Source organism: Periplaneta americana, chromosome 6, assembly GCF_040183065.1.
Source record: "Periplaneta americana isolate PAMFEO1 chromosome 6, P.americana_PAMFEO1_priV1, whole genome shotgun sequence".
In the NCBI taxonomy this organism is placed as follows: domain Eukaryota; kingdom Metazoa; phylum Arthropoda; class Insecta; order Blattodea; family Blattidae; genus Periplaneta; species Periplaneta americana.
The window spans coordinates 155,563,738-155,579,182 of record NC_091122.1 but is presented as its reverse complement, the minus strand read 5'-3'; the positions used below and the strand labels follow the sequence as shown (position 1 = coordinate 155,579,182).

The window sequence follows — 15,445 nt, the reverse complement described above, 5'->3', positions numbered from 1 at the left end:
TGAAAACGAGACGCAAGATAGACAGGAGTGGAGAAATGCAATACATGGATTTCTTACGGCAATGTTAAATCCCTAATGTTCTACACCCAGAAAAACACACGGTGTAAGTCTACGTATGTAAAATTTGTGTAACTGAATGGTCTTTTAACTTTATCTTTGCCCACTTCGCCATAGTAAACATTATGTGGTCAAGTTATTGAGATCTGGGGTAGTAGGTTAGCCAGCAGAAACATCGATAAAGTAAGAGCCAAAATGTGTAAAAAATTTCTAGGAATACCGGAGAATGCTTCTAACCTGGCAGCGTTACTAGAGATGGGAACCGATTCGAGTCTGGGAATTATTCTAGAAAGAAAAATCAATTATTTTGGTAATATTCTGTGTAGAAATGATTCGGCAGTTAAGAAAACATGTATCTTTTGTATGAAAGCCGCTAATTGGAAATCGAACTGGCTGAAAGAGCTGGAAAGTGAAATAAACAGATTAGGTCTAAATTGGCTATTGGAGAGAACTAGGTTCTATAAACACGAAAACTATTGGAAGAATAGTAAAAGAGAGGGTAAACGAAATTTCGAGACAAGATATTTTTAGTAATATTAAAGACCTAGGATCACTAAATTCCTATAGGGAGGTTAAGCAGTTTTGGGAACAGGAAGAATATGTTAGACTAAATTCAAGGGAAGAGAGAACGGGAATGGCATGATGGAGATTAGGTATCTGGAGACTCAAGAATAAGAGAGGGAACGTAGAGAAGGATAAATGTCCTTTGTGTGGACTAGCTGAAGACGCAATGCATATTGCGCTGAAGTGTCAGGCAACGAATGATTTGAGAAACAGTTGGGTGGATAAAATATTTCTACAAATAAACGCTATAGTAGCTTATAAAAAAATAAATGGTCTCCTAAACGCAAGCAATCTGCATAAATTAGGAAAATTTCTGTTTAGAGTTAAAATTAGATGGGAAGAGAAAGTCAAAGCTCTAACGGAGATGGAATTATAACTGTTGAGTAGTTACACGATAAGAAACTACGAAGAGTAGCCAATGAAGTAATAGAATAATTGAAGACATTATTACAAAAACAACCCTTGTCAAAATTGCTATTTTTGAGGAGAACAATAAAAATAAATAGAACAACACATGTCAGCTGTTTCCGTACAACTGGTGTTTATCTTTGTGGCTATTACACCTGACATGTGTCATTTTTGGAGTCTATAAACATTTGGAATAGTAGCAAATGTGTCCTTAACTCAATTTCATTAAAAATGACTAGGGCTGTTTTTGTAATAATGTCTTCAATTCTTAAGAGAGTAGGAGTTTTAAATAAAAGAGGTATACTTATTAGTTGATTATTATTATTATTATTATTATTATTATTATTATTATTATTATTATTAGTAGTAGTAGTAGTAGTAGTAGTAGTAGTAGTAGTAGTAGTATTGTAAACATAGGATACTTATAAGTTCAAATGTATTAATTTTTTATTATATTTGTATATAGAGTGATGGCGGATTAAGAACTAGAAACATCTAATCCGCCATGACGTGAACAATGATTGATGAAATGAAATAAATAAATAAGTAAATTATGTGGTCAAGTAAAGAAGGACACAAGGGATATAAGTATTTTGAGGTTATATTTTCATTTTGCAATAACGCGGTAAAACCACTTGAGGGGAGGCCATGCCTGCAATCATGTGTTCGGGAGAGAAGGGGTAGTTACTTTAATGAGTCTACATAGGGAACCGCCGTAAATGATGGCCAAGGCGCGGATGTGGAGGGGGGCGCATAGAGCAGGGAGGGAAGGGATCCGAGCGCCTGCCTGCAGACAGCGCACACAAGATGCGCCAAGTGAGTGAACCAGGAACAGTCGGCAGGAAGCAACGCGGAGAGAGGGGCCTGTGACGTGTGTCGACGGTAGGACATGTGGTTAGTGCAGTTTATCGTAAACACTTATCAATATCAAGTGTTGACATGCATTTCATTTCCATTTCAACATAACCTACGAATGTCTACAATCAGGTGTTGTCATTATATTTTATATCGTTAAGTTACTTTAGCTTCTTAATTCTTCTTAGTTAATATACATCTGTGTAACAGTGAATTTTGAGATTTTGGTTATGTCACACATGTATGGATATAATTCAGCATTGCAGACGAGAACGATTAATTTAAATTATTTTGTAGTGGTGCTTTATCTAGTTCAGCGGTGACCAAAACTCGAACTGCAGTGATTACATGCGACAGACAGCCTATGAAGTAAGGAGACTGAGGAAAGGTACTTGGCATGAAAGCTACAACCAGTGGTGGTTCCTATATTAACATCTTGATCAATCCCGCGGATAAAAATCTCAAGCTTTGCTGTATCAGTAATGTCACTGCTGTCATCAAGAGCCAGTGAATAATATACGATTTTTCTTGCTTCTTTTTTTAATCTTCCTCCTGAACATAATCAGGAATTCTTCTCTCGATACTTGGTCGAGAAATTCGTAGTTTTTCAAAATTAAGAACTTCTTATGGACAAGTTATTAAGCTATTTTAATCATTACTCTCTTGAGAAATTCTGTTCTATTAAAAGGCTTTAGAGCACGAGATATTTCAAACCCCATCAGGTAGCTAACTTCCTTACATTTATTTACGGTCGGCCTGGTTGACGCAGTTGGTATAGCGCTGGCGGTTGCCGAGGTTGCGGGTTCGATCCCGGGCCAGGTCGATGGCATTTGAGTGTGCTTAAATACGACAGGCTGATGTCAGTAGATTTACTGGCATGTAAAAGAACTCCTGCGGGACTAAATTCCGGCACACCGGCGACGCTGATATAACCTCGGCAGTTGCGAGCGTCGTTAAACAAAACATAACATTTTTAACATTTATTCATATCATCTTTCTCTTCCTGGCTATGATTTAATATATGTCAATTCCTGGCGTTTAACAGTTCGTTGCCACATAATATTGAATCAGTTTTTCTACAATATTATTATTAAATGAATAACTAATAAATAGTTACCCTCATCTAAAGATTAAGAAGATTAAAATTGAGATAAAACCTAATAATTTTATCCTTATAGGGAGAAGATCTAAAAATATCAGTATTTATGCACGTACAGAAGAATTATAGAAACAGATACTTAGTGGTCAGTAATAATAATAATAATAATAATAATAATAATAATAATACATTATTCAGCATGGCAATTAATATTTCTATATACCTACTCCTAATTGAACCGTTGAGCAAAGTAAACATATTACATTTTGTCCTTGGGGTTTTACTTTTTTTTTTTTTTGATTGTGTATAATCTTTAGTTTTTTTTTTATTTAAGTCCAATTTTTGTTTTGTAATTTGCTATAATGAGTTTTATTCTTGCTTATTTATTTGCTTTTAAATTATTTTATATGTAAGTTGACAGAACAACAAAAAAAGTTCTCCTCATTCTTTACGAAACCACCTCTTACTGCTTGTAGAGACAGAGTTTTTAGACCGACATGATATCGCCACTGCTTGCCTTCAGTATGTGAATGAAAAAAAAAACAGCAATGTACAGGAAACTCCTCGTACCCGTTTGAATGTCTGTGATTACGTAATGTAATCATGACACCCGCTTTGGTCACCGCTGCAGGAGTGTAGTTTGTTATTAAATAACACCGAATCATTGTAAATTGCTGTGTATTTGACTGTGATTAGGAAGAAAGTGACAGTACGTAAAGAGATATTGGTAGCCTTGACCTGCTCACACGTGTGTAGGGAGAATTAACTGTCATTATAAATAATCGAGTGCATATGTTTAAAGAGAATTCGCCTTCTATAATAGTTGCAGATTACGTATTAAATAAATATGTGTGTGCGTTTATTTCACTTCATTTTATCGTAACTGAAATTGTTTAAATATTATACAAGCGGATTATTATTGTTGAATGTTCAAGAATGGTGTTACAATCATTCCACACAACACCGGAAGTGAACTACGTTCTATTTTGTGAGTTCGTGAATTCGAAAATTAGTTTAGACACATATTCATTTACGCCGCGTTTAAAAATAACCATTACGTTTTTTAAATAGCCTAGATTTAAAAGACAAATGACTACAAACGTCCGAATATCGTCTTGTGAAATATATTGGATTAAATATTACTGCACATTTATAGAAACCCGCTGATGGTTTGAGAGCTAGAATTCTGTAAGTTGACTGAGCGTGGACGTGGTGTCAAATATGATAGAAGTGTATTTTTTGTGTTGTATAGCGTGCTTGTTTGTCAGTAGACAAGTCCAATTTTTTACATATGCAATAAAATCCCTGAAGATGCATCTACACGGTTCAATTTTTCTTTCAACTTCAAGCATTCAAGCAATGCACGCAGAACGATTGAAACGCATATAATTGTGCATGCTTTTTTCACTAAAAATGAGAGTGCAAGGGACAATTGAAAGCTATCCCTCGCCTGTGGGTGTCTTGTGCGTATTTCGTTCAACAGTAGCATGTAGCGAGCAGCTGATTGTTTTAGGTGACCTTGAATAAACTGAAAATTGTTTTGTTTGGTGACGGTGGACCTTTTAAACTGAAAATGGCGGCAATTATGATTAGCTTTATTGAAGATTATCGCAAATACGAGTGCCTATGGAGTGTTCAACCATAATATTGCGAATAAAGTAGGCCTGAGTATCAGATTGATATTTAATATTTATTAATTTATTATAGCCTATATATACGCAGTGAAGATGACGTTCAACACGACGTACCGCGTAGACACAAAATCTGCATGAATGTTATTTGGGACTGCCTCCGTGATCTGTTGGTCAGCATGCTGGCTTCCAGATCAGGAGGTCCCGGGTTGGACTCTCGGGCTCGGCTCTCGGTGAATTTTTCTTGAAGAAGAATAATTTCCTGGGTGTCTAGAGTCTGGAAATTTGTATGATTGTGAGTGTGCCGGGTTAATATTAATTAACCAATCATCACAAATATAAAAATACATCAGTAACCTGAACACACATTTCAGCGTCACATTGTTGACAAGTAACTCCATCTGTTAGCACAACCATAAAGCATCTAATAGATGCTATAGATTTACCAACAACGAAAAAACAATCTTAATTGGATGAAGATACGTAACAATAGACCAACCGACATTTTGAAAAAAAAATTGAGATACTTGGGGAAATCTGTTGTTGGCTGGATTATTTAACTCAGAAAAAAAATCAAGAATGCGATATCTGCACTCTGCTGCCATTTATAAGCAAAATTCGTTTATTGAATAACATTTATTTATTTGATTTATTTTGCTGTGAAATATTAACTCAACTGCTGGTCTATTATTAAAAATCGGTTATTATTTATTTTTATTATTATTTGTTTTTTTTTTGTAATAGTATGAATGTTACATTAATAAACATAAAACATTTAATAAATCCTAACCAAATTTAATTCAATCGTGAATATCTCGAAAACATGTCCGTCCAATTGAACGTTCGTTCTCAACTTGATTCAATATTCTCCCCAGATTGCATGCGCAAACGCATGGAAAGTTGAACCGTGTAGATGCACCTTTACGTTAGAATGACGTAACGAAGTGGTAAGAACAACAGTACAATTCTGACTTATTGACGACTGATCGTGAAGCTTGACAAACCCTTTAGAATTACTGCACTTGTCTGATCTTAATGAATGAGGCTTCCATGTTTGGCGGTTGCTAGTCGCTTTAACGAACATATTTATATCAATTCAAAATGGTGATAGTATTAGTGCTGCTACAAGCTCGGAAGTTGGTCAGTGTTAGAAAGCCAACTATCAGTGACCTGTAGGGTAAGGTATGTGGGCAATGAAGACACATAATAACATATTCAGCGAGGCGATAATGGTGCTATTACGTATTAAAAATAGACTTAGCATTTACACACTCGCAATTAGAGCAGATTACTGAATGAAAATGCATCTTTGTGTACGGGTGATACACACGTGTGTGGCCGAAGTAATACTCGTCCGTTCTTCGCAAATAGCAGTAGGCCCTAACACTCCTTGTCCTCTACGTCACATGCCATCTCGTTAGCTCGTAACTACTACGTATAATTTTAATTTCAGCGAGGTCTCCTAGCACGAAGCAACATGAAAATAAGTTATTTAATTCAGCATCATATTTTACGTTCCTTACTAATGTTCGGGCGTCTGGCTGCGAAACCAGGTGGCCCGGGTTCGAATCCCGGTAGGGGCAAGTTACCTGGTTGAGGTTTTTTCCGGGATTTTCCCTCAACCCAATGCGAGCAAATGCTGGGTAACTTTCGGTGTTGGACCCCGGACTCATTTCACCGGCATTATCACCTTCATATCATTCAGACGCGAAATAACCTAGATGTTGATACAGCGTCGTAAAATAACCCAATAAAATAAAAAATAAATAAAAAAAACTAATGTTCGTACAATAATAATAATAATAATAATAATAATAATAGAATTTTTCTCGTGTCTTTCCACGATAAAAGTTTCCGGACGTAACAGTTTGAAATACTTGGGGCGTAGGCCCTACTATTAGGTCTAAGCAGTAACATGAGCTGCTGCCAGGAAGTCGAAAGGAGGATAGAAATGGCAAAGGAAACTTAATAGACAAAGGAGAATCTTCTGCAGATCTCTGGAAAAAGAAGAGACTAGTGAAGTGGTTTGCATGGAGTGTGGCATTGTATGGGGCAGAAACATGGATATTACGATGACGTGAAGAGAAACGAATAGAAACATTTGCAATTTGGATATGGAGAAAAATGAAACGTGTGAAGTGGACAGACAGAATAAGAAATGAAGCTTTGTTGGCAACAGTGGATGAAGGAAGAATGATGCTGAAACCAGTGACGACTCGTGATATTTTTTGTATGTAGGATATGAGATTGACGACTGATGACCAAGACAGAAACTAATAATAATAATAATAATAATAATAATAATAATAATAATAATAATAATAATAATAATAATAATAATAATGCATGGAAAATAAATACAAGTAGGCCTATGTTAGTCTTTGACTCACCATTCTTTAACTGGCAATTTATTAGCCTAGTAGTGATGTTCGATTCACCTCCCCTTTTTAGTTGCAAAGATGGCTCCTAAGCCATACCCCGCACTCCGCACCCTTCCCTGTCTCCTAACTTCACTGCTAGAAATACAGTTTGCTGTAAGATATTTGGATGGTTCCTCGGAAATTATTTCTCAGCTGTGCGGTGGCTACAACTCACGACAGAAAGTGGAAACTTAAAGGAAATTAATACGTCTGGACGCATTGAAAATCAAAATCTGTAATTAAAATGTTTTCGCACGAGTTAACATATACAGGGACATCACTTTATTTTTACCAATATTTTTAACATTAACCTGGCTATACTCGGAAACACTGTTACCCACCTTCCATTACAGGAGTTTGGAGTTGCTAGTGCAATATGTAAACAAATCATTTTACTAGCTATAGGAGGAGAGAAAAGTAGTGTATCCATTTATGTTACAGGGAAATAATACAGTATTACGATTTTCAGTTTGGTCATTACTTTTACAGTATTTTATAAAAAAAACAGTAGAACAGTAACAATTTTTTTTTTTTTTAAATTCAACTCTTCAGGCGTTTATACACATTATGTAATGTCTACTTTCCATAAGAAACCCCAATTTCTACAGCTAATTTCTTGACCCACTTATTAGGACCTCGCTGCGTCCTTTCTCTAGCATCTTCTGTCACCGTTGTTCGCCATCTTACTCTTTTTTTCCTTTCTGTACACTCTGTTGCTCTAAATTTATCTACCAGATTAATAACATTTCTACGAAAATATTCCGTAATGATATAATCAGGAAATTGTAAAAAAAAAAAAAAAAAAAAAAAAAAAAAAAAAAAAAAAAAAAAAAGGAAACCTGTTGTTCACATTCGGTTATATTGTAATTCCAGTTTCCATCATCGTCCTTCATACCTACAAACAGTAAAACAAAACTCTTGTTTAAATAATGCTGTTAAGTACCGTACCATATTATAGGGTACCGTACTTTCGGTAACTCTAATCTTCACTTGTGCTCAGTCTACACAGATAAATTCAGTTATGCTACACACGATACCTGTGTGAAAATAAACTTCAATAATATAAGCTTTTTCTTCTATAGAAAATGCAACATATTTCTGAAACGCACTGTACTCTGTACTGTATATTTCACTACTGGCAAGAGCGGCCGTAAGTTTGTGTGAGTGACGTTAGCAAGGACATTAGTGAAAGGGGTGGGAGTCAAGTACATTTAGAAACGGAGGTACAATAAAAATTGAAGTAAATATAAAATGATGTCCCTGTATTTTCTATCCTCAGAGGCACAAAATTAAACTGTAGGATCATCCTCATATCCTTCATGGAGTCGACCTGGTTGGCAAGTTAGTATAGCGCTGGCCTTCTATGCCCACGGTTGCGGGTTCGATCCCGGGCCAGGTCGATGGCATTTAAGTGTGCTTAAATGCGACAGGCTCATGTCAGTAGATTTACTGGCATGTAAAAGAACTCCTGCGGGACAAAATTCCGGCACATCCGGCGACGCTGATATAACCTCTGCAGTTGCGAGCGTCGTTAAATAAAACATAAAATTTTTAACATCCTTCATGGAGGAATCGCCACTGGCTAAAACTATCAGGAAGAGAAAAAGGAATTGATTGGGTCACTGGCTGGGAAGAAACTGCTCACTGAAGGATGCATTGGAAGGAATGGTGAACGAGAGAAGAGTTTGGGGCAGAAGAAGATATCAGATGATAGACGACATTAAGATATATGGATCATATATGCGGAGACAAAGAGGAAGGCAGAAAATAGGAAATATTGGAGAAAGCTGGATTTACAGTAAAAGACCTGCCCTTGGACAGAACACTATGAATGAATGAATGAATTGTTCACGTGTAACGGAACTGGTTAACACGGAGCAAGATTTCCGCATTATGCACGAACGTTGGTAGGTCCGTAATTTAACTACAAACTGATGACAGCAAACCTACAGAAGCAACAATACGCTCGTCCCTGGCCAAACTGTTTACAGACGACGGTTATACCACAGTATAGAGAACATATCCATACTGTGGTTGTACAGGGACATCATTTTATTTTTACTTCAATTTTTATTGTACCTGAGTTTTCGAATGTACTTCACTCCCACCCCTTCTACTAATGAAGTTCAACCGTCCTCCACACAGATGCAAGACCGCATATACAATCATAGTAGCCTTACGGTCATAGTAAACAGTACGTTGCAAAAATATGTTCGCGTTTTCCAGTGACGAAAGAGCTTTCAATATTGAATCATTTTCGCACAGGTATTGTCGTCCATTTGCCTACGTCGCATCCCGGTTTCCCCCACCAGCTTTTATTCGCCAGCTAGTGGCTGGGCTGCCTTAGCTCTTTTCTGAGAACATTAATTTCTGTTAGGAATTGGACGTCTACGTAATATTATACAACTGTTTAAAATAAATAAAAGGTCCTCGCTAAGTAATTAACTGTCACGTGATTTCCTCCCTTTCTATGACCTTACGACATAACCACTTGGACGGACAGTAGATAGTATGTCTGAATAATTTTATCTTTTCGGATCGGGCAGAAGTGAAGACTGAATTTACAATACGTAAGGTACTCTTTTATAGAGTAGGTACAGAATTATTTCAACATGAATTACTAGTACGAAGGACGAAACTGGTAATTGGAATTATGGACAATAGTCTGTAGTGGGATAATATGCACAAAAGAACTGAAGCCTGTATCGAAATGAACGGCCACCATTTTAAAAATGTGTTTAAATATTCATATTATGATCATTTTTTAATTTAACTTCATTCTCTATATTGTACGCTAATGTGCTGTAGACAGTATAATATACACTGCATAATGAATACGTCCACATGGATAGCTCAGTTCGTGAGTAAAAACACTCATTGTTAATATGTACTGTATTTTGATTAAACAAAAACCTAATGAAAATGATCAAACTCAAAGGCGCGACATTTCCTAGTTTACGTAAATGGATGAACTACTTTTCTTCCCTCCTATACCTAGTAAAGTGATTTGTTTGTATATTACGCCAGTATCATCGAACTCCAGTCATGGAAGGGAGTAGCAAACGGCGTTGATCCAGAGGTATAGCCAAATTAATATTAAAAATGTTAGTAAAAATAAAATGATGTCCCTGTACAAGCTGTCTTAGAAGTCACGCACTACAAGTTACACAACATTTGACATAATGTGTTTGATGCGCTTGCACGTAGAGGTTCAGGCGGTTGTATGCGTAATTGGTATTCGCCGCGGGTTTTAGCTATTAGACTCCTCTGTCACCTCGCTATCCCTATTGCGCTGATCGACTGTGAGAATAATATCGATGTGCTCGCAACTCGTTAAGAGCAAATGCTGGGTAACTTTAGGCTAGGCTCGCAGAACCCGTAAGTAGGGGAAATATGACGTCAGCCTCACTCCACGTCTATTGGGGATGATAGATTTGTTTACATTCTCTGCCCATGAAAAGGTCCATCAGTGGCGGCATGTAATTTTCAAAAAGGATTGTAATAAATTCATTGTATTTATAATGCGTTATCTCGTTTCAAGGTTTATAATTATGCTAGATTTCGGTAGTTTCTTTGAGATTTCTTTGCACCTAACCTGATTTATATTTTCGAAAACTTTCCTCCTATCTAAACATAAATTTATAGCATTTAAGTAATGAACCTTGAAAGTCACTATTAATTTCAATTCAAAATGAACACAACGAGTGACGTCCTTAATTTAACAGTATATAAATAAATAATCAATATACAGTTCGTAACAATGAACTTATCCGAAAGTTTGTGCATTCCATAATTCGTTCAAGCAATGCCTCCTCGCAGAGCGGTCAATGCACCTAGCCCTCCCACATACTACATGCGCAGAGGTCTTGTTTCGTCTTTCTACTCTACAGATTCCTGGGGCGGACTATAGAACAGATTACACTATTCACTGTAGGTCCCCATTTTCTGTTCATGATACTGGGTAGGCATGAGCCCCATACATTATCCAAAATTCATGTACGCATTACTTATTTACCGTCAATAGAAGTATGTCACCTTATACTACCCTGCTAAGGCACGAGACAGTTGGTTATAATCATAAAATAATTCTATTTTTTCTTTATAAATTGAGTTAGAGTTTCTACTCGTATCTGTCAGAAACAGTCAGAAACAACAAATAATTTAAAAGCACCGAAAAAGCGGTTGACTGTAAGCAGAAATGCATATTTTGTAATAAAAGAGGATTACCTGCTATTCACAGTTATTTGTAAATAGTAGGCCTGTACAGGGTGGATTGTAACCTCTGCACCAAAATGAAACCGGTAATAGCCTAAATCATGAGAGATTTGAAAAATCTAAATAATTTTTTTCTCTAACATTCACCGTTTTAGAGGAAATCGTTATGTTTCTAAGAAGCATTTTGCAACATCACGGCTGCTGCAATAACTCTAAGCAAGCGCGGCCTGCACTTCTTACCTTCCCCTTCCCCTCTGCTGTTCCCAGTCGGTAACACGCGACGTGCGCTGCGTTGCAAGATTTATTTCAACCATTTTCGCTATTATTCAATTTAAATTCATGGCTAATGGTTTAATTTGCAAAAAAAAATGATTCAAGACATTAACTATTCAGATTATTTTTAGCTATCTGCTTTAAAGCATTGAGCCATTTTTTTCGGGCCAATATAGCGCTGCAAACATTGGGCAAAGACTATTTCTTTCCTGCTTAACGGTGCTTCATCGAAGGAAAACTGTAATAAATAGGCTTCGTATTCCAGCTACCTAAAGACTGAAGTTAAAGACACATTGGGTGTATAGTACGCCGAACACAGGTAATGCAACGGATAAGGATATAAACAAACACGTCGACGCTGCGTATTCGTGGAGTACAGTCAACGCCCGACATTCTGAAGCTATACTGTTTTCGCTGTAAGAAAAATCCTAATGCACGTTGCTGTCATACCCGTGATTGGCTCACAGTCGAAACACTCACATGACGCAGGAAAATATAGTTCGTATTTGGAAACCACAATCTGGTATTATTTGAAAATAAAAAATTAAATTCTAGTTTTTATACCATTAAGTACGAGAAAAATTCGTACCGGCACCGGGAATCGAACCCAGGACCTCTCAGCTGTGCGCGCTGAGTGCTCTCTAACCAACTGAGCTATGCCGGGACCCGATTCACGACGCCGGCCGAACTCCTCTCGTAGTATCGTGTTACGGCCTTACTGCCTGCATTTAAGACGATACTACGAGAGGAGTTCGGCCGGCGTCGTGAATCGGGTCCCGGCATAGCTCAGTTGGTTAGAGAGCACTCAGCGCGCACAGCTGAGAGGTCCTGGGTTCGATTCCCGGTGCCGGTACGAATTTTTCTCGTACTTAATGGTATAAAAACAAACTGACTAGTCATACTAGTCGAGCAATATGTAATGAGGTGGGCGAGACCCCATTCATATTCGATAAATAAATTCTAGTTGTTAAATATGATGAAGCATTTAACTTTACTCATATGTAAAACGCTATGTAAGAGAAAAGCTACTTTTATATTTTGTTATGTACTATGAACGCGGATGAATACCAACAGTAATACCGAGGTAGTCTGTTCTTGTAACAAGCTGGCGTCACTTGAGTTCGTAGTTGTTCACGTAAACACGTGATACTGAAGTGTGGCTTCTGCATCCTCAACTGTCCTTTGTGAAGACATAAGACTTAAAAATAATTTAATTACAGTAATTATAAAATAAATGTATCCTAAGAAAACGAATGCATAGTAGTGAGGTTAGGCCTACTTGACGAGCAATGGGAAATGTTTAACATGAAACAGAATGTACAAAGTAGGCGGGAACACGTACTGAGAATCTATGGCGCCAAACAGGGGCCAATGAAGCTTCACTTCAATCACGTGCTATTGTTTAAATTAGGATTTTTCTTACAGCGAAAAGATTATATACTGGTAAACACACGCTTGAGCCATAATGTTCATTTTCGTCGTGATCTTTGCAGTGAATAATAACGTGCATTCGTAAGTTACGGAACTTGAACATATGCGGATGTCACTTGAAATGATTTTATATTGCAAGAAATTCTTTCAATAGCACATGACGTTATTGGTGCATGATGTAGTACAAGATATTCCCATTGTCTGATATTTTTTTCGTGTTCCATTAGTATGTTCGATATCGCTCATCACTAAAAGTCCACTAATTTTCTATATACTTTTCTAGACATTCTCTAAAATGTCGATTATATAATTTACTAATTGGGATGTTGGCATTGAACAACATGGTAGGCTACACAAATACATGTTAAACGTCGAGTTAATATTTTTACAATTTTCAGATTTTGAGGGTACTGCTTTTTTGGATTATGTTAAACACACTTTCTATGCCTTTTGGTATTGCAGTGCCTTACAGTGCACTGTTTTTGTCGCTTTTACGTTTATTTTTTATGTAATATTGTCTATATTTACAGTGAAAATATTAGTATTGTAGTCCACACCTGTGGAGTAACGGTTAGCGCGTCTGGCCGCGAAACCAGGTGGCCCGGGTTCGATTCCCGGTCGGGGAAAGTTACCTGGTTGAGGTTTTTCGCGAGCAAATGCTGGGTAACTTTCGGTGCTGGACCCCGGACTCATTTCATCGGCATTATCACCTTCATCTCATTCAGACGCTAAATAACCTAAGATGTTGATAAAGCGTCGTAAAATAACCTACTAAAAATTAGTATTGTATTGTATTGTATTTATTAACATTCCATTGTAATCGTACATTACTTCACAGCTAGAATAGTTCAAATATCCTGAACTATGTCCTGCAATATCACACGCTTGAGCGTCTTACCTAAGACATTTTACCTCTGCAATGAACCTTCAATCAGCCACAAAGATGTAGTTATTTAAATAATACGACTAGTAAGAGCAGTGATCGATAAAACTACTCACTATGACTGCGTCCCGGTTTTGACTTTCTAGAGGAAGAGGGCAGAGGAAGCGTAACTATTTTGTATACGAACGTATCTGTACCTGCGCTGTGACGTCACGTATACTTCGAATCAGGCAACTTCATTTCAGTTTATAGGTATCTGGAATACGGAGCATAGTAATAAACGTTTTGTTATATTCAGCATGTAGAATCACTTCTTAAATTTTGGTGCAGAGGTTACCATCCATTCTGTATAGTAGAGACGGGTTGTAGCCTACATGAATTATTTTCGCTCGTCTGATGTTCTGTTCGGTTGTTGCTAGACGAGTGACCCAGTTAGAATCTCATTAAAGACGACTAATACTTTTTCTTTCCACATTTCTGTCAATTTTAATTATTGGTTTAATTAGGAAAGTAATTTTAGAAAGGACTGCAGTTCAGTATTATAAAATTATATCAAGAGAACTTGTGCAAAATTAATGACATAATATACTTCTTTTTCTGCTTCATGGAAATAGATCATAGACTTGTTTCCACATCAAGGAATGAAGTATTTCCATCTTGTTAATTAGAGTGAAACTGCAGCTGAGGGACCAAAAGTAATAATTTTTAAAACTTAAAATATACCGGTTGAAGGGAACACTTCGTAGAAGACACTATTGCCACTTCAAACAGCGGTGAGCAAGCATGTTCTAAATAGGCCTGCACACTTCATTATTTATACAAAACTACTTAAGCGCTCTTTATTCTTAGCCATTTTTCACTAGGCCTAAATGAGATTGAGTAATACATACGAAATTAAGTTGCTAAACCTTTCGAATAACGTGCGTTGTGTTCCTTTCATTTTTATGCTCGACCATACCGAAATGTACTAATTATACACCTGGTAGCAGTCCTTTAATGCATGTCATTAAAGTACACCTACTCATTAAAGTACAGGTGTTCAGCCAATGACAACTCAGCTTACAGGTGTTCAGCCAGTGACAAGTCAGCTTTGTACCGTTATAAAACCGCAAGTATCGATTATTCTCGGATATGCAATCGAAAGACAATTAGCGAAAAGTCACGGAGGCTGGAAATCCAATACTGTCGCAGAAGGTTATGTTCTGTTACTGTTGTAAATAATATTCAAATAAATTCAATTTGTCATCTCGTTTTTCAATGTCCAATTCAAAAATCAAGGTTATATCAAGTTTAATGGGATTACATCAAGGTCAATGACATTATTGTTCCTCGGAAAAAATCAATGCTTTCGCGTCTGCGCATATCTCACAATTCACGACCTAGAACAAGGTCACTTCCGATCTTGTCAGATACAAATAAAATGTATACATCTGAATAATTTCAAGTTAGAAATATGGCCGAGCATAAAAAGTCATATGAAACTCGCCTATAATGGTAATTAAGAAGCTCGTATGAAAATTATGAAACTCGCTTGCTCTCGTTTCTAAACATCCATACTCGCTTCTTAATTACTATCATTATAGGCTCTTTGCATAATGTACTATTATAT

At 36.8% G+C, this 15,445-nt stretch overlaps 1 protein-coding gene across 11 annotated transcripts in view; it reads left to right on the top strand.

Moving 5' to 3' along the window:
* Positions 1 to 1,805: 1,805 nt before the first annotated feature.
* The window catches only part of LOC138701955 (uncharacterized), a 920,371-nt gene continuing 906,731 nt past the window's right edge, over positions 1,806 to 15,445 (top strand). For 9 of the 11 annotated variants that reach the window (XM_069829340.1, XM_069829339.1, XM_069829335.1 and 6 more), the window contains exon 1: positions 1,806 to 1,923. The gene's annotated coding sequence lies outside the window, so the exon portion shown is untranslated. Of the gene's footprint in view, positions 2,017 to 15,445 lie in introns of all 11 variants that reach the window. The other 2 variants (XM_069829333.1, XM_069829332.1) reach the window with 2 other exon arrangements.